The 27,930-nt window shown below is 37.3% G+C and overlaps 1 protein-coding gene and 1 long non-coding RNA gene across 9 annotated transcripts in view; both read left to right on the plus strand.

The window, feature by feature from the left end:
* LOC110182511 (Poly-(ADP-ribose) polymerase) overlaps window positions 1-27,930 on the plus strand; it is a 252,219-nt gene that overhangs the window by 172,359 nt on the left and 51,930 nt on the right. The window lies entirely within an intron of this gene.
* Window positions 130-27,748, plus strand: LOC147644666 (uncharacterized). 3 transcript variants are annotated; one of them, XR_015270167.1, is made up of 3 exons: window positions 130-220; window positions 26,794-27,063; window positions 27,113-27,748. It is a non-coding gene; the product is annotated as an uncharacterized LOC147644666 (long non-coding RNA). The 3 variants fall into 3 exon arrangements; XR_015270168.1 differs by lacking the exon at window positions 130-220 and having other exon boundaries at window positions 21,964-27,063; window positions 27,128-27,748; XR_015270166.1 differs by lacking the exon at window positions 130-220 and having other exon boundaries at window positions 26,527-27,063.

Here is a 27,930-nt window from a genome sequence, read left to right on the forward strand (position 1 = left end):
CAATCGAAACCGACAATACTACCCTACTCACTCACACCCAAATATACTGTGTAGAAAAAAAAGTGTGCCCACTTTTAGACTGAGTGATTCATTTGCCGTTTTGGATACATTCATGCAGGAGTCTAATTTCTACATTTGAAGTGTGAAAAACAAAATTATCTTAAAAAATGAATTCATCATCATGAGTGAACATAGCTTTAGTTTTTATTTGTGCACAGGGGTAACTTTAATTTTTTGCTGAAAACGGGATCGTGCGGATGTGAAATAAATATCTACACTTTAATTAGTGTAACCACCTTGGTCCATTATTATTCACAGTGTTTATCAATGACCTGCCGTTGGTTCTAACAAAATTCAGAGTACTTATGAATGCTGATGACGTAAAACTTTGCATGCAGTATCGGGATAGTCAGACTTACAATCGGATCTTAACAACTTTCATGAGAGGTGTCATTTTCAAGCGTCAGTCCCCTGGTTGAAACTTATATGCTCAGCCAGTGCTCTTTGGAAAGAATATCTGTTGTTGATGATCTTGGTTTTCGCCTAGATCCTAAACTTTCGTTCTCCAAACATATTTCTTGCATAATTATCACAGCCAGAGGCGTGCTTGTATTTATCAAAGTAATTTGATTCTTATTATGTAACGAAGGCTCTTTTTACTTCGTTAGTTCGCCCTTTATTGGAGTCTGGAGTTCATAGTAATCGCATCGAATCTGTCCAAAAGAACATTTTGCTGTTTTCCTTTCGGCGCTTAACATGGGATGCTGATCTTAGATTACCGTCATACTCTTTGGTAGGGAGGTGAGCATTGAACTCGCATGAAAAAAATATGCTTCTGATGCTTAATTCAACTGTTGGCGCTGGATTGACATCGTTTCCAAAAATTTTTGCGTATTCACATCATCGAAGGAGGAACTGATTAACAAATTTTTTCCGGGCATTGCCCAAAATTTAAAAAAACCTCAATTTGATTGTGTAAATGAAAGAGCAATACAAACAACGAAGAATAAAGCCGTCGATTGTTTGAATTCAATTCAAAGTCAAATCGCTAGAGAACTGTATTCATAAAAAATCCGTCGACGGTGTGACCAACGACAAACTATCCGACAGAATTTTTAAGGGGGTAGACCACCCTGAACGCCTGAAAACAACAGTGTTTTTAAAAAAATAATTTTGACAAAGGTATTAAGAATACAACTTTTAATTTATTTGTATATCAAAGTACATATGTTAAACTAAAAAATACTTATTGAAGAAAAAAAAAATATTTACGAATGGCGGAGATAAAGCTAGTCAAAATGCATTTTTTTAGGGAATGGTCGTATGGTGTATTTGCTGCACACCACATTATTATTATATTATCTAAATTCAAAAATAAAAATATTTTTTAAACTATATAAGTATGGCTTTAGCATGACGTAGCCGTTTATGGGAAAAATTTTTTTTGAGCAAATGGGTGAACTTAAAAAAAAAAAATTATTTTGACAATTTTTGTTTAAAAACTTTTAAATTACAAAAAAAAAAAAACAAGAAATAACTTCGGCACGCCGAAGTTTATATACCCTTGCAGATAGAACTTCGATGACTTGGAATCCAGACAATAAAAATTATATATATTGAGGATAAAAAACATGAAAGGAAGCTAGCTTCGGCCCGCCGTAGTTTATATACGGTTGCATATAGAGCTTCTATGACTAGGAATCCATACAATATAAATTATATATATTTATGTCTAAAATCAATAAAGTAATACCTGCTTTCATTTCATTCACCTATACATATTATATTAATAGTTTTACATTCACAGATTTGCTTTTTTCCTCTACATCTAACGATCGTTTGTATGGCACCTATATGATATAATTGTCCGATTTTCAATAAAGTGGAAACATAATTTAAGATTAATATAAAAAAAATAAATAAAATAGCTATATCTTAAATTTGATAAAAATCTGTTGAAAACTGAAAATGTTATATTTAATAATGTAACAATATATTTAATAATGTAAATGTAAATGTTTGTAAAAATTTTCCGATCATTCCTATGGAAGCTATATGATATAGTCTTCCGATCCGGCCCGTTCCGACATATATACGAGTGAGAGTATATAGAACACTAACTACAAAGTTTTATTCAGATAGCTTCAAAACTGAGAGACTAGTTTGTGTAGAAACGGACAGACTAACAGACGTACATATCTAGATCGACTCGGCTGTTGATCCTTATCAAGAATATATATACTTTATATGGTCAGAGGTACCTCCTTCAGTGCGTTGCAAACTTCTGACTGAAATTATAATACCCTGCAAGGGTATCGAAAAAAAACCTACGTCATGCCATAGAACACGTTATAGAGAAGCTGTGTAAAAAATTTGAAGAGAATCGGTCGAGCAGTTTTTGAGAAATCATGTACACCGTTTTCAAAAATGTAGTTTTGAGATGAACGCAAAAGAAAGTACTCTAAGGTATACCGGCAGCGCTCACTTCTAATGGCTGTAATATCCACAAATAATGAGATATTTTTTAAGCCCAATGTCTTAAAATGACCGTAAAGGTATCGGCATCAAAATTATGTTAAGACGATTTTTCAAAAATGTCAGGGTGGTCTACCACCCACAGCTGAAAGTTGGCTCAACTGCTGCGAAATCTAAGTCATATGAAAATTTTTCAATGGTACGCGGTTGACCGTTAAGAAACTAATGAACAATATAATTCGAGCAACGATCATCAAAGGCAAATATGTAGGAGAGGAAGTCGTAATCCCCCGAATTCTCTTAATTCCAAATGATCTTCTATTTCAATTTAAACTATTCAGTTCCCAGTTCCTGAAATTGTGCCATAAGTGGCAAGTCGAGGGTGCAGTTAAATTATTGGATCACGAAATTTTGGAAAAAATCTTGAAACACAAAGCTCCAATATTATTTTACCATAAAGTTTTTCAAATGTGGTACCGGAGTTCGATGGACAGAAAATTCCGTACAGCAGCTATTTTTTAAATTTTAAATTAAATAGTACCTAAGAACTGATTCTAACATTTCCGTATGTACAAGATCAAAATACTGTAAAGTACGATTGGCTCTTAAACTCCGATGTCCAAGATAGGTTCTTATAAATATTTCGAAAAAAAATCTATCTGAAGTTAGATGCACTGCGGTCAGTACATACAAGTGGCCCGCATGAAACCAGGCACGTGCCTGTTGGGTTAAGTCTTACTATGCGCGATAGGAAATATAGAAAAGAAGATGAGGAAATTAACTACTGGCGTGCTGCCAAATTGCTTGTCTGCATTTCTACGAAGTGGTTTAGAATTAAAGTTTTTAGATTAATGTGTACAAATCACTAGTACTCTAAAATGTTCATGCAAGGAGGTTCTATGGTGGTGCAACACTAAAGGGATATAGGATCTAGTATTTCTACTTGGTACATGGAAATTGAGTTGACTCAAAAAGTCAGCACTTTCAACGTCACCATGAATAAGGTTATAGATGAAGGTAATGCCAAGCATACGAATGCCTAAGGATGGGAGATTAATTTGGAGGAGTCTAAAAGGAGGAGGAGTCTGGAAGAAGGTATTCTTTGGCTTGCATCGCTGGCGTAGGGCGAAAAGTAAGAAGTTCTTTTGAACCGACTCGATGCGTTTACTATGAAAGCTGTACTGTGGGCTCCAAACGCAGCATCTTTATTTTAAGATCGGACGAACTAAAGAGGTACATAAGGATTTAGTAACATAGGGGTCATTGAATTCCTTCGACCACCGTTTAATAAACCAAGCAGACCCCTGGCTCTATTCACCATAGACGATTTATGATCAATAAAGTTTTGGGCGAGGCGGACGCCGAAATCATTAACTGAATTGATTTTTTCCAACGAGCAGCAGTTCATCGTATAAGTAGCAAGCTTAGGAACGACACGAGAGAATGTCATTAGCTTGCACTTAGAGCCGTTTAAGTTTAATAAGTTTAATTATTGAGATCTGTTTGTAAATCTGACTGGCAGGCGACGTCCATGTATTGCCGAGTTATGTATAATAGGTTCAAGATATCTTCAGGGAGCTTCCCTTTTGTGATTGATATGAGTCAACTTGTAGTTTGACGATATGTGTCAAACTGGATTCTTTGTTTCATATTTCGTCTTTCAATGCTTACTGTTTAGATACAATTATGCTGACCTAGCGAAATGGAAATAAATTGGAGCGGGTGTATAAATGGGTTAGATCTGCAGTGGCCTCGATATTTGTTTGGCTTCCAACTTTATTGCCAACAAAGTTCTTGGCTGCTAAGTGGTAATTGAGGCGGTAATTTGGCTGCTAGGTGTTTGGTTGCCGTAGGGGTATCGGTGAGGGACCGCCGAGGGTAAGTGCTGAGGCGACCATAACGGAGCAATGGTAGGTGTGAAGACGGTGGATGGAGCAATAGTGGGCGGTCGATCTTTTTGAAAAACACGCCATTACCGCCACCAGTATTAGTAGTACGGATAGTATTGCGTATGTCGCTGTTGTGTGTATCGGTGTTTCCGTCTGGATTCTATTGATAGCGATGTAAACCTTTTCCGGTTCGAAAATCCTTTTTACGAGTCCAACATCTTTTGATTCATAATTCTCTTCCTCCCCGATGATCAGTTTCTTAATACAATTCTCGGTTACCTGGTTTAAAATTTTATCATTCTTACATGTATATAAATTTTTTACTTTCTGACATTTATTCTTATAGTAATACATTTCTTCCTTACTGCTCACTTCATATTCTGGTGTTGTTATAAATTCTGTTTTATTCATGGGTAACGCTATAATTCTATGCAAAGACTGCGATCCCTATTTAAAAACTGGCAATTTTATAGAAAATATTACGTCTGTCCTATTCATTATTATTTTTTATTCAAAAAATTCGTACATACGTTCTTAAGACATTATTTGTATACCTTGCCACTCTAACTGTTGCCATCATTTTGGTGCTTCCTGCTCGTCATATATGAATTTCTTACCCATAAAGCCTCTTCTCCTCCTCTAGGAACGTCTTGCTTATTCCGTTCTTATAATTGTTTATTAATATACTTATTCTGGTTTGTTCGTTATTAATGTATTTCGTTTGATTTTTAAACATGCTGATTTTGCTACCCGTCCTCTTGAGAGCTTATGGCTTCCCTCAATTCTCCTTATCTTTACTTCTAACCTTTCTATATCTATATTCGCTGTTATTGATTTGACGACTGAATCTAATCTGTTTATTATTTCTCTCTTTCTCATTTTCTTTGGGAATATAGGTTCCAATCTTGCTTTTATCATTTGTAATTTTTTTTTGAAGTGCTCTCACCAGATCCTTCGTCTCTGTATCTTCAACTGTATAGCTGAGCGTTTGCTCTATGCCTTCTACAGCTTCTTGATATTCCTGCAGCTTTACTATGTGTATTATCTGTATTATCCTCGCCGAGCCTAAGTTGATCTTTGCCAACGGCTTATCTCCTTTTAACAACCTGATCTCGAATTTCTTTTCTGCAGTCATGGTTCTAGTCCACTTGTCATTTTTCGTTTGGTTCTGTTTGTCTTCTTATTTTTTCTTTGTGAATTTTCTGTTCTGGTCTGGGCTGGTTGACGTTAATGGCAGGCCAATTTCTTCCAAACACCTTGAGTTTTGAGAACCGAGGAGTAAGCTTATCCCTCCTGTTTTCCTTCCTAAATATCGCCTAAAACGGGCTTGGTTCCTTTCTATCTGTATTTGACGGTTTTATTCTCTTGGTTTTTTGTTGATCTACCCTTTCTTTGATTTTTGGGTATTACCACTAAGCAAGAAATACATAGAGAAGTCAAACAGTACAAAAATGTACTATCATAAAAACGGCTGAGCCTGGAACCCCAGAGCACACGAACGAAATGTCTAGAACCCCAGAGTGCGTTCGGCTTTTTCGAGTTCGAAGCATTCGTTCGAAACCAAGCAGAACAAGAATTCATTTTTCAGTGGCAGATCGACCGTGGGACGATGAGCGGGGGTGCGTTTCTTTGCGCTGTGCTCTCGTTTCTGTGTATGTGTGTATATGTGTACAAGCGCTCGCACGTTTGTATGCGTGTGCACATTTCTGATCCAGAGTCTTTTTCATAGATTTCGGACGGCCACTGCCAGTGCGCCGAAGCGGCGGCTCACTTGCTTATGACGTCACAGCAATACTTAGCGGATAGCGCTTGCATTGGGAGACAAATTATTTTAATTATCTAACTATAATTACTACTTGTTTTAATTTAAGCTTTTTTTTCTGACAATATATTTCCCAAAAGGCATTTTGTTGTTGAAAAGGCTATTGTTGATGAATTTGTTAATGAATTGTTGATGAATCATCGATGAATTTTTAATCAATTTTTATTGATGACATGCCCATGTTAAATTCATCAACAGTTTGTAAGGCTTGTCATCGATGAATCATCAACAGCACCCCCTTGACTGTTAATGAAACGTTGATGTTTCGTTCGTGTGTTCTGGGGTTCCAGGCTCATCCGTTTTTATAATAGTACTTTTTTGTACTCTTTGACTTCTCTATGTATTTCTTGCTTAGTGGTATTACTATGCCTGAAACGCATTAATTATTTTGCAAATAGTCGTTCATTGCTAAAGGACACGTTATTTAAGAAAGTATGCGTTCTCCCAGTGAATAGTTCGTGCGGTGTTAACTTAGTAGCTGAATGACTTAGTACTTCCTGAATTCAACTTCCTGATCGGAAACTATCTTTTTGGGTCCTCCGAATAGGGCCATGAAACTTTTTATTGCCTTTACTATATTTACGCTTTCCCTTGCTGAAATCGTTACTTCCCAAGCGTACCTCGAGAATTTGTCTACTATGGTTAGTACATTTTCTTGTTCACAAAATACAAGTGTATTGTTCTATTTCTAGACTGTCATACTGTATGTTGTCTTATTTGGTTTCCTATAGTATTTCTGGCAAAAAGACTTACTCTTACGATGAGCTAACGTTTCGTCTATCCCTTTATGATTGTTTGTTTCGTAATACTCCTTAATGGCGCTCCTTTTCGTCCTTTTCTGTTATATCCGGCAACAATACTGTACATCTTACTGCCCTTTACAACTTATTATAGGCTAAGTATTGGCAATATTCGTCTTGTATAGTTAACACCAGATTTTCCGGAATGAACAATGCCTCCGTTCTTTTAGGTTTTCGAATTTTTTTTGAGCCTAGGGGCGATTTTCTCGTCATTAAAACTGTTTTCCTTCCAAATTATTCGTAACTTATTCTTGAATGGTACTTGTTTTACTATTCCCGCTGTTCTCCATTCCTATATAATCACTTGAAAATTATACTCATTCTGTGGATTTATCTGATATTGGGAATCCCAGTTGTAGGTCTTCCCAAGCGGAGTAAAACGTCTCTCCATTTGTCGCTCAGAGGCGTCTTCCAACACATTGAGCTCAGGTTGAATTCTGCTCAATACGTCCGCCACTACATTTAAGGAACCTTTTTTATATACAATCAATAATACTCCAACATTTGGAATCGCCACCTTACGAGTTTGATATCCGGTTCCTTGACCAATAATGGTCAAATGTCCTGATAAGGTTCTACTAGCATATGCTATCGGTCTGTTCGTTACCAGGTTTCCTTAGCATAATACGTCGTCAATCGCATATTGCTTGCATCCGTGGTAAGGATGAATGGTTTGTCAAAATCTGGAAACTGTAAGATCATTGCATAATAAAGTTTTGCATACCTCAAATGCTTCCTTGTATTCTTGATCTATCTGTAAGGCTTTTTTGCCCTTTGATTGTTTCGTCATTGGCTTAGTTATACCTGCGAAGTCAGTTGTAGCCCAACAAACCTAGGAATGATTCAATCTGTTTCCTAGTTTTAAGAATCCCAAATCGCTTTATTGCTCCGAGTTTCCCTGGGTTTGGTTTAATCCCCTTTTGGGTAAATACGTGCTCTTAATATTCTACCTTTTTTCTCAAAAATTCTGTCTTGTCCAATTGTAGTTTAAAATTTTATATAAGCTTCTGAAAAACTTTTTCCAAATCTGTGGTGTGTTCTTGCAACGACGGTGAGAACACCATAATGGCGTCCATGTATATGAGACAACCTTCCCCTAGCAATTCTCCAAAAATGTTATTCATTAACCTTTGAAAGGTTCTGAGAGCGTTTTTTAATCCGAAAAACCATTCGCACTTACTCGAAGTGCCCCTCTTCAGCAGAGAAAGCTGTTTTCGGAATATCTTCCTCCTTTACCTCGGTTTGGTGGTATCCACTCCACGTTGCGAACACCATAATGTCGTCCATTTATATGAGACATTTCCCTAGCAATTCTCTGAAAATGTTATTCATTAAGCTTTGAAAGGTTCCGTTAGCGTTTTGTTATCATATCTTTCATCTTTCCAAGTGAACGGACATGTTTTTTCTTACGCTCTCGTTTTGTGATAAAGCTAGCAAATAACCACCGGGGTTAATTTAAATGATCTATTTTGTGTCAATAACTACCCATTCACTTAGCGTATGCATGCAGCTATTCTGACTTGTTTTTATAATTGGTTTTATTTCCCAATTTTAGTTGTTTTCGTAAAACTCTTGATATGTTCTTGGCGCTGGACACCCAATTTAATAGCCTTACGCGCAAAAAAACTGCTATTGGTGGGCAGCATGTAGACGGACCCCAATTACTTGCAACGGGCTCGCAGCAGCAGCCTCCCTCGGCACAGCCCTCGACCTCAGCATTAATTCCAAGAGTGCTGAGATCGAGCGCTAGAAAAGATTCGGTACCCGAATGTGCAGCGGGAGTGCCCGTACCGCCGGTGATTTCTGTTTTGTCCCCTGGGGGGTCGCAAATATTGACCCCTCAAGTCCCGTATATAATGACATATCTGCCCAGGGTGTTAGGCCCGGAATAGCGGCCGACAATGGTACGGCAGATAACCAATCTGCCTTGCCAAAAGCCCTTATAGCAGTTCCACCGACGAGACATATTTTTGTTTCGCTGCTCTCCCCGGATCAAACATCGGAAGATGTTCTCGCCTTTATACAAGGCAACACCAGAGCCGATAAAATCAAGATTAAGGTGGAAAAGTTTACATTTTCTTAGGCTAGGGATATTTCAACTTTTAAAATAAATGTCCCCCTCCCAACTTCTGGCCAGAATACATTGTTGTTAAGGAGTTCGAAGCAAAGAAAAAGAAAAAAACGGCCTGTAGAAATAACACTTCCCAGGCCTGATCATACCGACCCAAAAAACTAACCTACTCCCTAGGTATTTCCTATCAGAATGCAAGAGGCTTACGTAGTAAGCTTCCAAACTTGTATTCCGATGGCCTTTCGTTTGTATCTCAGGTTATTGTGCTTACAGAAACCTTGTTAAAGCCGAGAAATCTGTGCTCCAAAGTTTTTCCAGCTGTGTTCACAGTATATCGGCTATATCACCCTATCAGACGCGGGGGTGGAGTTCTTATAGCGGTGGACTCCTCACTCACATCAGAATTATTAACCTTCGAGATGAACGATGTTGAATTCCTCTGTGTGAAGCTATCTATCAAAGCTAGCTCCATTTTTATTACCTGTTCTTACATACCTCCATTATCGGAACTTCCTATTTATTGGAATCTCCTTTCCGCAATTCAGATGGTTTCCAGTAGACTTATGGATAGAGACCAGTTGATAGTCCTAGGAGATTTTAATATCCGTGGTGCTATTCGGTGCTTAAATAATTCCACCAAAACTCTCCTAACTTCTACACAACATGACTTTATCGATGGCTTGTTCAACATTTCGCTGTCTCAAGTCAACCATGTGCCAAATTCCTTACAGCACTTGCTCGATCTTTGCTTTGTCTCTGATCCTGCGATAGTGAGTTTAGCCAGGGTGGCGCCTCTGACGCAGCCCGAAGATCCGTATCATCCAACTTTCAATGTGACTCTTGATTTTGGTTCTGACCGTCCAGCCGAAAAAGTCCTATGAATAATTTTATAAACGAGTTAAATTGGTCCGATCTATACATGTGCTCTGCCGTGGATATGTTTTACAATGCTATGAATTCATTATTTACTGAATGAGTTTCGTTATACTATCCGTCAATTTCGAATAAACCTCCGTGGTTCACTAACCGACTTACCGACTTTAAAATGAGAAATCAAGGCTGTATGTCACATTTAAATTCACCGGTTCTCAAGCTGTCCTTTCCCCTTATTTATCAAGTCGTTCAAACTTTACCGTGCAGAACGCGCAGTGTTATAAAAACTACTTAACTCGTTATAGGGCCCAGTTCTCGCAGGACCCAAAACAGTTTTATAATTTCGTTAACACTAAACGTAAGCCTAAAACAAATCCTTCCTCGCTTTCATTTGAAAATATTACCGCAAATAATGATCAGGCAATAGCCGACCTATTTTCGCAGTTTTTTCAAACAACCTATTCAAGCTCTTCGTATCTACACCAGACCTATTCCTACGACATACCCAAATCGAACTTAATTTTCTGTCCTAGCCTAAACGAAAGCTCTTTTCTTTTGGATCTTCATCGTGTCAAGCCAGTTTATTGCTCAAGCTAATGTGCCGACACCCTTTGCTATCCCCTTCTGAAATTGTTTACCTTGTCCTTGGAAACCTCCCACTTTCCCATTATTTGGAAGGAATCGTTCATTATTCCTCTCCATAAAAAAGGTAGCAAATTGGATGCCAGCAATTATAGAGGAATCTCTAAGTTGTCGGCCATCCCTAAATTATAGGAAAACATTATCACTCCTCACTTACAGCACCTTTGTAGATCGGTTATTTCTCCATGTCAACATGGTTTTATTAAGCGAAGATTAACAACAACAAATCTTTTGGAGCTCTCTTACTATATTGTAAAGGGCTTCCATAATAATTGTCAGACAGATGTAATCTATACTGATTTCAGTAAAGCATTTGACTCTGTTAACCATTCTCTCCTCGTTAGAAAACTCGATTCAATGGGTTTTCCAAGTGATCGTCTTAATTAGATCTCAAGTTATCTGAATGGCTGTATGCAAAAGGTCCTCTTTAAGAATAATTTATATAATGTTCTAAGGGTTACATCTGGCGTCTCGGTAAAATGCTATTTGTATACATTTTTTATAAATGACCTGCCCAAAATCTTGACTAACTCCAGAGTGCCCATTTATACATCTGCTTCAATTACATTTCGCTTGGTCAGCATACTGTATCTAAACAGTAAGCATTGAAAGACGAAATGTAAAATAAAGAATTCAGTTTGATATATATCGGCAAAACTACAAGTTGACTCGACTCAAATCAATTACAAAAGGGAAGTTCCCTGAAGATATCTTGAGCCTATTATACGTAACTGCCGCAGTCTGTAGCCCTTCGCCCAAGGACGGATTCTACTCTAGGACTTGAGGAAGGATCTGCGACGACGAAGAATGACAATGATATAACATATAGCATTATTTTTACCATTATTACGTAAGAGTGAGTAGAGTGAAATTGGTGCAATGGAGTGGAACATAATTAAAATAAAAGAAATAAGAAAGAATAACGATTCGTACAGCAATAATAAAAAAATAATACACAAAAATATAATAATACAAAAATAAATAAAAAATCAATCGCATGCTGGATAACGTGACAGCTGATGCGAGCTCCAACTATGCCCTTTGGAAGCTGACTGGATCCTATAAAAGGCAAGCTATTCCCAAGTTTTCAATCAAAACAGAGGATGGTACATGGGCAAGATCAACACAAGACAGAGTTGAAGCTTTTGCTCAAAGTCTAGAAGCTAGATTTACTCCCTTCGGAACAGCCTCTGTCCGGAGACAACAGATTGTGGCTGACAAGCTTGCAATTACACTCCAAATGGAGCTTCCGGTGCCACCTATAACTGTGCAGGAGGTTAAGGAGGACATAAAAAAGTTAAATGTCAAGAAAGCCCCTGGAGATGACCAAATTGATAATCGTATTGCACGAACCTCTTAGAGCACTGCTATACCTTATACTCATCTTCAATGCTTCCCTGAGGTTGAGCTACTTCCCAAAGGCTTGGAAAAGTGCTCGGATTGTAATGATCCTTAAACCTGGGAAACCACCCGAGGACCTAAACAGTTATCGGCCTATTAGCCTCCTTTCCACATTTGGTAAGCTGCTGGAAAGATGCATCCTTAGAAGATTACGTCAGTCTCAGTTGGCAATGAACGCTCTTCCCAAATTTCAGTTTGGGTTCAGACTTAGGCATGGCACCCCTGAACAGCTGCACCGTGTTGTTGAGTATATACTCGAGGGGTTTCACTCTAGACAATACGTGGTGGCTGCCTACCTGGACATACAGCAGGCTTTTGATAGGGTGTGGCATCCAGGGCTACTCTATAAACTCAAGCCATTACTAAACCCACAACTGTTCGAAATGGTTAGGAGCTTCCTCTCTGAAAGGACATTCAAAGTGGTTCAGGACGGTACCCTATCCTCTCTAAGGCCGATAAAGGCTGGAGTTCCCCAAGGAAGCGTGCTGGGACCGACGCTGTACAGCTTGTTCACTCATGACATGCCGAAGTCCACGGGACATGATCATAATTCTATGCTGGCCACATTTGCTGACGATACTGCTGTCCTCTCCAGATCCAACTGTATCTATGACGCCACTGATATGCTTCAGCTATACCTCAAAAGGTTTGAGAATTGGGCCTGTCGCTGGAACATTTCAATTAATCCGGCAAAGTGTGCTGTAGTGACGCACTCCCTCAGAAAGGAGTCGTGCCCTGGACTGTTCCTGCATGGAGAGCTTCTTGAGCAGGTCAGAGATTATAAATACCTGGGGGTCACCCTGGACACTAGATTAACCTTCGCCAAGCATACAAGGTTAGTTAGGTGTTCATTGGAGGATAAAGCCAGAAGGCTGTACTGGCTCCTAAAGGCAAATAATCACCTGAGTCTGGCGAATAAGGTCCAGATATACAAGTCCATACTTGCCCCTACTTGGAGATATGGGATTCAAGTTTATGGCATAGCGGCCAAATCTAATCTGAGTTACATCCGGGTCTTCCAAAGCAAGTTCCTGCGGAGAATTACTGGTGCTGAGTGGTTTATTCGGAACACTGACCTAGCGAGGGACCTTAAAGTTCCCTTGTTAGGGGATATTATCAATGAACAAGCCGAACATTACAAAAATAAGCTCATGTCTCACCCAAACATTCTAGCCAGGAGACTTGCGTCTCGGCGGGCAAGGCGCAGACTTAAAAGGATTCATCCCTCGGACCTACCAAGAAGGAAAATTTATTAAACACTAACTAAACTCCCTGCCACTTGTTACTTCTTCACTTCTTACACTTTTGTAATAATCCAATGAACTCCTCCGCTCACTATTGTATAAGTTGCTACACTACAGTAATTTACAATAATAAATTCAGTCAAAATGGAAAGATTGTCCTACCAAAAAAAAAAAAAAAAAAAAATCGAACCACAGACATATGTATGCAATATTCTTCGTTTCTCAATTCTCCGCGTAAATATAAAGTCTATCTGGTTTTCCGACACGGGAACACGCAACATATAATTATCCGTGTGAAAAACAATCTGCATCAAAATATAGACCACACAACTCCAGAGATTGACCTTGAGCTTTATTAATGGTCATTGCGAACGCCAAACGAATGGGAAACTGCAATCTCTTGAACTGGAACGGTGTATCAGTCGGGATCAGAGGAATCCTAGGAATGAGGACATCTTCACCTTTGAAAGGACCAGTTATGATCGTTGCTTCTACTACGTTGTTCATCAATTTCTTGACTGCGAGTTGCGTACCGTTGCAGAGTTTCGGCTGATTGATATTTCGGAGCATGATAATCGGCACACCTATTTTTATTTTCAATATGTGTGGTGGCATTCCAGGCAGATCAAGTGAGTTTAGAAATTCCGTAGGTTAATTAAGTGCTACCTCTGCCTCCACAACGGGGTCTATCGACTTATATGTAATTTCGTCAGTTCCTATGCTGGATTGGATTACACGATTGAGCTGCCACAATATGGAATATTTTAGGCAAGCATTTATCTCGTCAGCTGGTGTCGATCGGGAAATCACAGGCAACGTTTGCCTGAAATCCCCTGCGAGCAATATTAACGCATTCCCAAATGGTTGGACAGCTCCATGTAAATCCCGCAATGATCGATCGAGAGCCTCAAGCGATTTTTTGTGTGCCATTGTGCTTTCATTCCATACAATGAGTTTATATCTTTCCAATACTTTTCCCATGCCAGATGCTCTGGAAATGTTGCACGTAGGAGTCTCGATGATTTGCATGTTCAACGGCAACTTCAGCGCTGAATGAGCAGTCCTCCCACCAATCCTCCCAGGTGTCGCAGCGATTCCAGATGAAGCAAGAGCTAAAGCTATGTCCTTGAACCGTAGCCAGAATCAATGTAAACAGGAATGTTTTCCCCGTTCCTCCTGGAGCATCCAAGCTTCATCTACCCTTGCCCTGTCGCGTTCATTATTTTGAGAGTGAATCAAATCGATTGCTGCAGAACGCGACTGCCTAACTCTCAATCGTTTTCTCTCAAGCCTATCTGCTCGTCTTTCTGCTGATCTGCATTGCTCTCAGCCGCTCAGTCTTTCGGATGGAGGCCCGTTCTTTGTCAGTCATATTCGTAATCTTACGTCTTTTTGCTTCTGTATTGCGAGTACGACGACCCAAACTCGACTTATTGGGTGGCATGACTTCGTTTCTTACTGAACCTAATCAAAAAAATAAAATTTTAATCTCCAATTCCTTCTTTCAATATGTTTTTAATGTTTGATAGGAAATACTTTGATTCAGCTGGCTGCCTGTAGAGGGCGCAGCAGTAGGGGCACTGGGAAACGCGAAAAAAACTGATATATTCGCAAACGTAGATAAGCTATCAACATTAAAAGTAGACAATAACCGAGCTGGAACCTCAACGCAATTTGTGTAAAAATTTGGGCTTAAACGGTTCAGAACTTTTCAAGTCTATGAAGGAAGTAGACACAAACAGAGCATTTTTATATATATATAGATGAACTAAATGGACGGTTTGATTGAAACAAAGGGCTTGTGTCAAACGTTGTCGACCGGGAAGTACACCTACGGCTCGAGGTTGCATCGAGCAGTTCGATTAAACGGTCGGCTGTCGGCAGACACTGTGGTTGTCGATGGTTCGGTGCGAATCGAACAGTTCGGTCCAATAAAGAGAGGAAGAGTTGACAACGATTGTCGATAAGTTTAAGCCAATAGAGAAGAGAGAGTGGTTCGATCGGTTCAGATACAGTGGGACGTCGAAGCAGTAGATTAGAAATTCGAGGGCAGGATTTATAATTCATTTTCTCCGTTCGCAAGTATTAGGCGGCGCACTGTATTACACAGAGCGGATGCTTAGTATGATAAGAGGTTAAGTAACATGAACATTTAAAGATATAATAATGATTTATAATTAAAAATAAGGCATTTTCTCCGTTCGCATGTATTTGCCGGCGCACCGGCTGCTTAGCATGAGAAGGAGTAACATGAACAACTAATGATATAATAACTAGGTGAGATAAGTTCATTTTTTTTAGGCGGCGAACTGTAAAACACAGGGCCTCCGCTTAGCAAGGGGAGGCACTGAGCCTAGGGATGTATAAAGAGTGAAGAGATAATAGTAGTCGGCGCACTGTAATGTACAGACGGCCGCTTAGCATAGACTTGGAAAAAATATATATAAAAAACTAATAGATAAACAAAATTTTTTAATAAATAAATAACAAAGAAATGGGATAAAAGACTATTCACATGTATTAAGCGATCCACTGTAATGAACATGATAGTCGTTTAGCATGGGGATGGTTAAGCAAAAAAAAAAAAAAAAAAGAGAGAGACCCTAAGGCAATGACTGTACGCATTTGGGTGTGATGCTGTATCGTACAGCTGATCAGCTAGCTTCAGCATGCCGGGAAACAAGACGGAACGGACAAGAAAGTAATTAAATAAGCAGTAAATAAATAATTAAATTCCAAAAGGTGATAATAGGAAACAAAGGTATTAAAATTACTAAGAAATAATAATACATTAAAAAATAAATAATAATAATGAAACCCATTGTAGCGATTTAAAATGAATCTTAGTGTGAGAGAGGCTGCAAATGAAGCAAACGTCTACATTTGTTGAGTTGATATTTCAAACTGAATTTTATTTCTTGAAGTCCTAGCTTAGGTAGCTAACATGAGATTTTCATATCCTTATTTCTAGACCCACGGATCGGTATATCCCCGACCGCGGGAAACATAATCTCGCTCTTATCTCTAACATGTGGTGACCACTCGCAGGAGGTCATATAACCCACCAAGTGTGTACCTAGTCGAGTTAGGTATGCACACATGTGCTAGAGTGCAGGACATCTGCAGGCCAGACGCAACACTTTGGTGTAGCTACGTTTATCTTGCCTATACATAGACAAGCTCTTATCTCTCTAATATACAAATGTGTGTTCTTTCTGAACATTCTGCCAAAGGCCGGCAAAAATAACATAAGATTTGCTTATGGACAATTATTCTTAAATGATTTAGTGGACTGTAATTATATATTTCATTTAATTTTTTAACTTAAATCTTGTTCTAAGTGTTCATTTTTATTTCCTTTTCAAAACATTGATTTTCATATAACTTAAATTAACATTGGCTTGAATTTGTCTTTCTTAATAATAAAACTTATAATTCTTCGTGTTCTGATGAACATTCTGCCAAAGGCCCGGCAAGCTTGACATTTAGTTAGCAATATTTTGTATTTTTTATTTGTGCAAAACAACGATTTAGTGGACTGTATTTATTTTTATATATATTATATATTTTTTAATGTTATTTCTTCCTTAAACATCGATATAGTGGACTTGCAAAATCTGTTTGAAAGGGTTTATAATATTATTATTTCCAGCTTTTGCGTTTTCTTATAATTAAATTTTTTTTTTTTTTAATATATGTATGTGCGTAAGTATATGTATATGTCAAAAAAAATAAAAAAAATTATTTTTGAATTGACTTAGCTGCTCCTTGTCGTTGCCGCTGTCGTCAGCAGTTGTTGTTGTTGTTGTCGCTGACGCAGTTGTTGTTGTTGTTGTCGCTGACGCAGTTGTTGTTGCTGCGATCGTCCTTCCTTCTAATGTCGTCTTTTGGTTTCAGGTTTTTTTTTTTTAGTTTTGGCTTGGAGGTGTCTGTGTTGAATTTAGCACATTATTTTTTTTTTTTTTTAATGTTGGCACCAAGTTCCAGTTTAACTTAACGTCAGTTAAGTATTTTTATGCTCTTATGGCATTTATTTATTTATCAATTTTTGTTATTTTTGGAACTTTTTTTTTTTTTTATTTTTTCACCTTTCCACTCACTGCTAATGTTAAAGCCTTAGCACGCTTCCACTTTTTTTATTTTGTATTTTGCCGATTTTTCGACCACAAAAATTAATTTTAACAAAATGGTTTTTATTAAACCAACCAATTTGTTGAGTTGGAAAAATAATGCATTTATTTTATTTTTTTTTTAACAATAAGGACTCTTGTTTATCCTTTTGCTTTCTATGTGATACTCTGTTCCTTACCACAGGGGGGAAAGTAGAGTTAATTATTTTTGCCACCTTTAGCTGCAAGTGTAATTTTGCTATGCTTAAAGAAGCTGGCCTTTCTCTGAGTCCCTTACCATATAGGGGGAAACTGCAGAGTTTTTTTAAAGTAAATATTCTTTGAAGGCTCGATTGACCAAAATGTGAGAGAGGCTGCAAATGAAGCAAACGTCTACATTTGGGTTTTTTTTTTTTTTTAAACCAATAAGGACTCTTGTTTATCCTTTTGCTTTTTATTTAGTCTCTGTTTCTTACCTCGTGGGGAAAAAAACAAGAGATTTTTATTTTCGCAGCCTTAATATTTTAAGGTGCTAGTTTAAAACTCTGAACCTCTTACCACAGGGGGGAAAGTTGCAGAGCGGCCGAAGGACCAAAATGTGAGAGAGGCTGCAAATGAAGCAAACGTCTACATTTGTTGAGTTGATATTTCAAACTGAATTTTATTTCTTAAAGTCCTAGCTTAGGTAGCTAACATGAGATTTTCATATCCTTATTTCTAGACCCACGAATCGGTATATCCCCGACCGCGGGAAACATAATCTCGCTCTTATCTCTAACATGTGGTGACCACTCGCAGGAGGTCATATAACCCACCAAGTGTGTACCTAGTCGAGTTAGGTATGCACACATGTGCTAGAGTGCAGGACATCTGCAGGCCAGACGCAACGCTTTGGTGTAGCTACGTTTATCTTGCCTATACATAGACAAGCTCTTATCTCTCTAATATACAAATGTGTGTTCTTTCTGAACACTTAGAGACGAAGAACTTATTCTATATTAATTACAGAATTTTATTTCACCACACGGAAACTCGCTGATCTACACACTAGAAGAACAAAACATGAAGAAACTAATAACAATTAAATACACATTAGAGATTTAAGTTCATTACTTAACAACAACAGGCACACATACAAAAGGAATTACTAGTTAAATAAGAAAGAAGAGACAGCTCTATTATGACAGAAGAGAGTAGGCAGACAGCAATGGCGACTACCAATGTTTTGGGAGCTATTAAGGAATAAGATTTGGTAGAAATTATTCAGAAGTACGAGGGAGACTCTGGCAAACTAGATGGATTTATGGAGCGATAGAGCAGGTGCTGTGTCTAATCAAAGGATAAAAGAGATCAAATGTTGGGGTAATCGCACTAAGAGCGGTAAGGAGCTAGATTGTAGGAGCAGCAGATAAAGTTCTCTATTAAGATGAAATGAAGCTAAATTGGGAATATAAAAAGAGAGTCTTGATTAGCCATTTCAAAAACAAATGATCTGAGCAGGATTTGATTATGGAATTGAATCATATTAAAAAAAAGAAGTTGGAATTAGAGGCCTTATACACCAATGTCATGACCCTAAAGAAGGCCCTGTTGAATCAGGCCAAGTCCAGCAAGCAAGGCGTGTTGTTGAGGAGCTTAACAGCCTTTGTATCAGAATTAAAAGGACCGATAGGGGTACCTTTAAGGAACATGGGGGTAACCAATATAGCTAAGGCCTATGAAAAAGCCAGCAGACAGAAGAATTGGATACCTTAGAGGAAGTTGAATTGGAAGCAAAGGGTCAAGGACTGACTGAGTCACAGGGCAAAGAGATTAAGGAAACTACGAAACAGTACTCGAGTCGCAGACTGGCACTTGGTCTCAGTATCGGTGGGCAGGAAGTACTCAACCGCAATTCCCGATGCCTAACATAAATGGAAGGCCAGGATTTGGATTTCCGTATCCAATGATAAGTATCAGGGCGAAACTTCCAGCCATCAAAACTACAAACTACAAAACTACTTGGAACAGCAGGTGGAATTATGGGCATAATAATCCAGACAGACAGACAGAAGGCAACAGCAATTATAACAGCAACAAACCTATAGAGGGTCAGCTAAACAACCCAGTATGCAGGGGGCAGTGGCCAGACAAGGATGTCTAAGAATTCGAACTATTTTAGACAATCGTATAGTCGAACAATTTAAGGCAGTCGAATAATTCGGCCAATTCAAAACGGTCACATATTTCGACTAGTAACTCAAAGTGGGGTGGAAATCGGATGGTCATTGGTATAACATCTAAGAGGATGATGGAAATTTATTGCAATCAGCACACAGGATCCACATTCTCGTTTATTCGTTTCGCACTGGCTCAATCACAATATGTGAAGGACCTGCAAGATCCATTAGCGGTGAAGACGATTACGCAATTTCATAAAATTTTGACTCTTCAATGTTCAAGGAACTAGGAGGAGTAGGGAAGATGAGAATGCTACTCTTCAGATTCCACCAGTTTTTGAAGGATTAATCGGAATAGAGTTGTTACAACAGTTAAAGGCCGTGATCGACATAGAAAGCCATTCGAAAAAACTAATAAACATGACGTCCATCGTACACGAATCACCAACAACCTTATCGGAGGTGCAAATCAGCATCCAAAATTGTCTTACGTCCATGAAAAAGTCCTGTTTTTTTTACAGAGAATTGGGATTGACTCCTGGTTTATTTATGATCCACAGAGTTTTCAAAGTTTATACCCTCAATATGGAAACAATCCATACCAAATTAAACCGAAATTTCTACCGGACTAGAACTTGACTCTTTCCCAACGCATCGCCATAGAGCTGGTCATTTGTCCTACTAGCACAAGTAGCAATGGTAGATTGGTAAAAGTGGTGAGGCCCTTTCTTGACCATCCATTTAGAGATGAGCTCCGTTTTGTTCCGCAGATCCTGTTACCTGGTGTGACCTTGCCGTCTTTAGCACCATCTAAAATCCCAGAGAAAAATATGAATTGCTGAAATCTTGACCCTCCCCACTTTTCCCAGCGATTCTAGCTGGTAGACACTGAAGTTACGCATTTTGGTATTGATTAATACTGGACAATGGCTTAGTAAGTACTCTAGAGTCTCCTGTTCCGTTGATTCATTTCAACCAAATTGCAATTACTTTTTTTCGCAATGGAAAAATCTCCGTACTTGGTCAACGGCGTACTAGTCAACGGAAATGATATTACCGCCGCGCAACGAAACCAACTTGACGGTCACCCTGTCAGCTAACTTGGTCTCTATCTCCACCTACTTCTCTGGTAGCAGTCGCTCATCATTAAGCTCATCCACCAATGCTGTAGCCATACTGTAGCCTCACTAAACTTCCTTGCTTGCTGGACGAAAGATGTTAAATTTCCAATAATAGGCAGGGTCTACTTTGCCGTCAGGCTCAATCTTAGCTATATTGCTAAGTACGAAACGTGCTCTGTTGATCCTATCGAGCCCCTACTGATGTGTTAGCGACTCAACTGCGCAGCCATTGAAGTGAACTTTAGAGCTGCCCAACTGAGCCAACTGTGCTGAACAGCATCCCCGATCCAACTTAACCGAGGACCATCTTTCAGTCGTCCTCACTTAGAGGATATGAACGCACAGAGTTACGTCGGGTATCTTGGTCTTCTGTTATTCTCCCGTTGTAATGTAATAAAAATTAATTTTTTGATACGTACAGAAATCAAAATTCAAAAAACATTATTCAACATTGTCGATTTGTGCCATGTGTACAACACAGCTTACATTATTTAAAAGAAATAAGAATAGTTCTGTCTCAACTTCTGGCTCATTTAGATTAGGTCAGGTTAACACGCACGACCTTGTAGTGTACCCGTGTTCTAGTCTAGTTGTGCCCACTTGCCAACAAGTGAGTGTACCATAAAGGTTATTATATAAAGGTTAGTACTAGTTGGTATTCTAATAGAGGGTGTTGAGTACTACTTGAGAGGACCTTGCACTTCCTTCGCTAGGGATGCGCACTCTTTCTATGCTCGGGTCTAGCTCGCCGTGGTCGGGGTTCTTTCTAGCTTAGGATAGTACAAAACGCTAGTATATTTAATTAGTGCGTCTTACACGACTATAATTTGATTGAAAAGATTCGGTAAAAGAAAAGGGTGGATCAAATTGATAACACGTATTCACGCCGACTTGTGTACTAGGGCTTCTATACAGTTTTCGCACTTTTCCGGTACAGCTATTGTTGAAGATTGATGTAACAGCGTACTTGTTTCCTTTTTCTGATCTAGGTATTGGACCTATTGTATTCACAATTACCCTATCGAAATCCCTTTGTACGGTTTATAGTTAATGGGGTCTTGGTAAGTTTTGTTGTTTTAGATTTTTAGCCTTCGGGACATTTTCTAATGTACTCTTATATTTCTTTAGACATATTTTTCCAGTTATAGTGTCACTGGACCTTGGTCAAGGTTTTTGTTATGTCTGTATAACCTCCTTGTAAAAGTCTGTCATGGTATTAAGACAATTATTTTTTATTACGGGTTGAGTAGCGCTACTCTCAATGATTTCAATATTGTATTGCCCATTTTCTTGAAATTATCAATTTAAACTGATTTTTATACTTTAGTGGTCTATGGTCGGTCTTTACAGTGATGTGTTTTCCGTATATATTTAGTCTTAAGTGTTTAATTGCTAAAATAATGGCTGCCAATTTTTTCTCTGTCGTGTTTTTTGTTACTTTCTCCCTTGGTAAATGAACGTGATGCGTATGCTACTGGTAATTGCGTTCTATTATGTTATTGTATTATAACTGCTCCGCATGATTGTTTACTTGCGTCCGTTGTAATACAAAATTCTTTATTAAAATCAAGGTACTGTAATTAGATAGGTTTTTTAATAAATCTTCTGCAGTAATTCCAAATGCAACGAATGTTCTAGTGCTTTCTGCTTTCGTTGGGACTGGTTTTTTAAATGTTTTTTTGTTGTTTGGTAAAATACCTTTGTGAGTGCAGTTGTGTCCAAGGAAACTCACTTCCTGTCTTAAAAATGATCACTTTTCTGAGTGCAATTTAAGGTAGTGTTTCCTACATAAAGCAAATACGTTTGTAAGGTTTTTAATAATATACTTTTCGGAACAACCGAAAAATCGGACAACTATATCATAAAGGTGCTATAAAAACGATCGTTTGATGTAGAAGAAAAATGCAAATCTGTGAATCTTAAGCTGCAAATATAATATGTATAGGAAAATGAGATGAAACCAGGTACTACTTCATTGTTTTTAACACAAATATATATTATTTATATTCTATGGATTCTTAGCCATCGAAGTTATATCTGCAAGGGTTTATAAACTTCGGAGTGCCGTAGTTAGCTTCCTTTTTTGTTTTAAACTAATTTGGCGTTTTTTTTAAGCCATTAGGTAATCGCGTGAACCGATAGGAGCTCATGAAAAATGAAGTTACATATATTCCGAGAGTTTTCTTTGAGTTTAATTTGGAAAAATCCTGACATCAAGTCTAAACATGAAATGTATTTAGTCTCAAATTTTAACACGACCTTCATAAATATATTTTTTAGTAATTAAGATTTTTCTTTCCAATAAATATTTTATTTTTTATAAACAATTTATGGCGGAAATTTCGGCGAAAAATTTTTTTTTTTTTTGCAAAACTGACATTTTGTCAAAAAAATTATTTTGCTTATTCCTTTGATTACTCTAACGAAATCTGTTTGTTTTTTTTATTTCGGAGTATCCAGTTGCGGCATATATTGGTCACTGCAAAACGTATTTTTTAAGAGGAGCTCCCGGAGATCAGGTGTAATTCTTTTCCAAATAAATATTTTTACTAGTTCTAAGTCTTAAAATTCAGTTAAAAGATACTATAATATGTAAATAAATTTTTGGATCAATAAGTTAAAAAGTTTCTTTAGAAATCACTATGAAAAAATCGCTTTGCCTTCTAACTATATTTAACCCCTTAAGTTTTACTTAAAAATGGGAAGGAAAATATTATTCAATTTATTTAAAATATCTGTATTGTTTTCGTCTATATTTGTTTTTACTATGTTATAGTCATCTAATGATTCAAATGTTAATTCGTTTATATGGATAATTTTGTTTTTGTTTGTAGTGTTTAAATTTTGGACAAATGTATTGTTTGAATTTTCAATTGAGTTTCTAATGAATACTCCATTTAGGATCTTGCTGGTAGAATTGTTAAATTGCTTTGAAGGGTATGATTTATTGGAATGTTTATTGGATGATCGAGATTATCGGGCCTTAGTATAAGCCAATAGTTTTCTGGTTTAAGTATATTTGATAGTTATATTTTTCATAGAGTCGAGGTCTATTATTTCATCACATGGAATGGGAAAATCATAGTTATTTAAAAGAAGTTCTATTGAAGTTATTCCTTTTGAGATTGTTGTTCCTTCACCAACACCTGAGTAATGTTATGATAATCAATATCATAAAAAGAATCTTTATTTTCTTTTTCTAATAAAATGTCTGCACCTGAATCAACTAATATTGTATATAATTTTTTAGTTTATTAATTTTTAAGTGAAACGAAAAGATTAAAATTAAGGTTAATAGTGTGAACCGTTTGTTTTACTGTGTTTTTTACCTTAAGGGTACTTATTGGTTTTCCGATGTGGTTTGTATCTGTCGGATATTGTTATTATAATTTATATTGTTACTATTTCTATTATTGATATTACCACGGTTGTTTCCTATATAATTTCCTCGACCTCTATTATTGTAGTTGGTCTGGTTATTATAATTTTGGTTGGTTACCGTTACTTCGGTAATAACCATTGTTTTGATAGTGACCCTTGTACTGATAGATACCACGGCCATTTCCTCTGGTATACAATATTGTGTTAAGGCTTCCTGCCATTTCTGTGCTGCATTACAGGTATTTCATGGCAGTCTTATTAATAGTGGTAATATTACCAGCTTCTAGAATGTGGTAAATTTTTCAGCAGTTTTTACTTTTCTCGTAATTTGGCGTTAGAGATGTCTTTTCTATAGGCCCGTTAGGCTGTGGTATCTGCCATTATGTTTTCTATCGTGTTCAATAAACTTATTAATGAATAATACTCCTTCTTGTCTCTCCTGTGTTTCTTGGATGGTAAAATGGTGTTTTTCTTTTTGTTTTAAATCGGATTCATTTTCGTGTTTTGCTCTGAATTGAGGCTTTTGGCTCTGTTTAGTTCAGTTGGTTTAGTTTGAAGTTTTAACTTCGTATTCAATATTGTTGGTATTTATATTTTCAACTAAAACTTTTCTTTTATAGACAATAAGTTTATCCTAAGCCCATTTGGAAGTGTTAAAACTTCTGTCCAATAGTTCTTATTTAAATTCGCCCTATTTTCGCATATTATAGTTCGTGCTTGGTTTAAACACTCTACAACAATAGTCGCATGTTTATTCATAGTTGCCTTTTGAACTGGCCTGTTCTGTGCTAAAGACTTATGAATTATCGAATTTATGCTTTATTTCATTTGTTATTCGTTCCATTCCATGCTTAACTTGTTGTAAACTATTAATATCTAAGCAGAAATTTATCGACCTAACATTAGAAGTGGAATAGTTTATTATTTTTTTAAGTAAACAAGCTGTAGTTTTTATTATTCGCAATTTATAATTCTTGGGCTTGCAATTATTGTGTGTAGTTTGGATTTAATTTTTAGTACAAGGTACTTTTGTAAAATTTATATTAATAAATTAATAATAATCGCTTAGACCTTCTTTAGATCGTTTGCAAGACTTTGGTACCCTTTTCGCAGACACTTGTTGTGTAATTTATATAGTTTTAGAAATAGATTTCCAAGACAGACTATAACGATTATTATTAGAAGTATTGTAATAGTTTCCATAAAAATTTTATGTGACTACTTTATTAATGACGTTTGCACTGTAGTCAACTGCTTTTACGTCCAGCATTTTGCCAACGTTTAAAAAATGTTTCTGTTTGTATTTTATTCCATTATGGAATTTGGTCATGTAAAAATATTACAATGTAAGAGTTTTTTTTCATAAATTATTATGCATTCGAGTTTTTCTATTTATAAAACTTTTTTTTTTTAATTGAAAATTGAGAATAGATTTATGCGGAAAATATGTGCAAGGTGAGTTCCAAAGTAAACAGGACTTTTTGAATCTATCGCCCTTTATTGGCGCCATGTATATGTCAATTTATCGACTTCCAGTAAAAATTCCATGACATTTCATCTATTGGAAGTGAGGTTATTGCGTTTTAAGTGTCAGTATGTTTTTGTCATCGGTGCGAAAATGAGCTTCGAGCAAAGAGCCAACATTAAATTTTGTTTTAAAATTGGTAAAACTTTTACCGAAATGTTTCAATTGATGAAACAAGTTTATGGCGATGATTGCCTATCCCGTAGCAGAGTGCACGAGTGGTTTCAACGTTTTCAAAGTGGTCGTGAGGACATAAATGGCGATGAGCCGAAACCCAAAAAATCGCGCCTGGAGAAGTCAAAAGTGAAGACAAAGCTGATTTGTTTTTATGATTCCAAGGGTATTCTCCTCAAAGAAAATTGATCCACCCGGCCAAAACGTTAATGCGGTATTCTACCTTGGAGTTTTAAAGCGTTTGGTGCGCCGTATTCGACGTGTTCGGCCCGAATATTGCGAAGATGGAAGTTGGCGTTTGTTGCACGATAATGCGCCGTCTCATGGATCGACGCTTGTGTCCGACTATTTCACCAAAAATCACATCTAACTATCAACCACTCCCCGTGTTCACCTGATTTGGCACCTTGCAACTTCTACCTTTTCGGAAAAATGCATTTGCCGATGAAAGGAAAGCATTATGCAGACGTAGAGGCCATTCAAAAGGCTTGCACCGGCATACTGGCGGCCATACCGGGCAACAAGCTAAAACACTCGTTTGACATGCTGCATTAAAGCAGAACGAGACTATTTTGAATAAAATAGATTTCGCCGAAAAAAATATTTGTTCTGTCTTTTCTTTTTAAGTCCTGTTTATTTTGGAACGCACCTTTTATATTGATTTAATTGAGTTAAAAATTTGTTTTGTATTTTTCCATTTAGCTGCCTATATTTTGCATAGCTTTACGGGCTAAGCTTCTAACTCGGCAGAAAGGGTTCCGCTCAGTTTTACAATTTTATACTTATTTTTAAATTTATAATAGTTATATATATATTTCTTATTTATTTATTCTTCCTTCTATTGGCGCACTGATGCTCCCATCGTAGGAGCAAGAGGCATTTGCTTGGGGGATGGAGGATGACTGGGACTCTTTATTTAAGTTTATATTGGTTTTATTTTTAACACTAACATAAATACGATGATGTATGAAATATAATAATTTCAGTTGGAAAATGTCCCCGAAATAAAAAAATCTACACAATTACATTTTTCAATAATAGAGACACTTTTGTGGTATGTGACTTATAAAAATATTTTAAGAAATTAAATGTTATTCTAAATTCAAGGGCAATTCGAGGTCAAAAAACGCGGCCCTCTTTTCAGCGTTCTTAAGAGAAGAATCGAGTCAGACTAAAATGAAATGTGGCCTTCATTATAACCTCGTCGGCAGAGATGTCCTATAGTGAGTTCCTAAGTTTGGTCACGAGCACCCAGGATGCCAGAATGGCGGGACTGGGCGAGAGTGTCACCAAAGTCCGAAGGCCGGCGAAGGGTGATCTTTTAAACGAGCTCAAGAACACACCGGGAGACTACTTTCGTGCAAAGATCGGAGAATGGTGGGTGTACAACGTCTACTTTACTCCAAGCTTACCAATCGACTTTAAGTAAATTTCCATTTAGACCAGGTCCTGAGGGGCAATGACTGCTTCAGGAACTACATATCTGCCATGAGGAGTGCAGCGTCTGCACGTGCCTCCTCGGGGACCCAGAAGAGACAGCGGCGCACGTCATTTTCCACTGCGGAAGAAGATTTGCGAGAGAGCCTGGTGCCGCTGATGCTGCTGACCGATTAGAACTGGCAGGCAGTGTCTGAATTCGCCGCTAAGCCATGACCAAGCTCAGGGTCAAAGCGCTACGACGGACTTCGGATTTTATTGGACCTATTATCCTAGATAAAAGAAAGAAAACAAGAAAGGAAGCTAACTTCGGCACGCCGAAGTTTATATACCCTTGCATATAGAACTTGGATGAATAGGAATGCATACAATATAAGTTATATATATTTGTGTTAAAAATCAATGAAGTAATACCTTCTTTCATTTCATTCACCTATACATATTATATTTGCATTTTTACATTCACAGATTTGCATTTTTCTTCTACATCAAACGATAGTTTGTATGGCACCTATATGATATAGTCGTCCGATTTCCATGAAATTTGACACAAAATTTGAGACTAATATAAAATGGCTATACCTCAAATTTGATGAAAATCTGTTGAAAACCGAAAAAGTTATAATTTCTAATTGTATTAATTTCTCGATCGTTCCTATGGGAGCTATATGATATAGTAGTCCGATTTTCATAAAATTTTATGCAAAATTGTAGAGTATATCTCAAATTTGATCCAATTCTATTGAAAACTGAAAAAGTTAAAATTTTTTTGTAAAAATTTTCCGATCATTCCTATGGCAGCTATAT

Source organism: Drosophila serrata, unplaced genomic scaffold, assembly GCF_035046125.1.
Source record: "Drosophila serrata isolate PLE 108 unplaced genomic scaffold, ASM3504612v1 contig_123, whole genome shotgun sequence".
In the NCBI taxonomy this organism is placed as follows: domain Eukaryota; kingdom Metazoa; phylum Arthropoda; class Insecta; order Diptera; family Drosophilidae; genus Drosophila; species Drosophila serrata.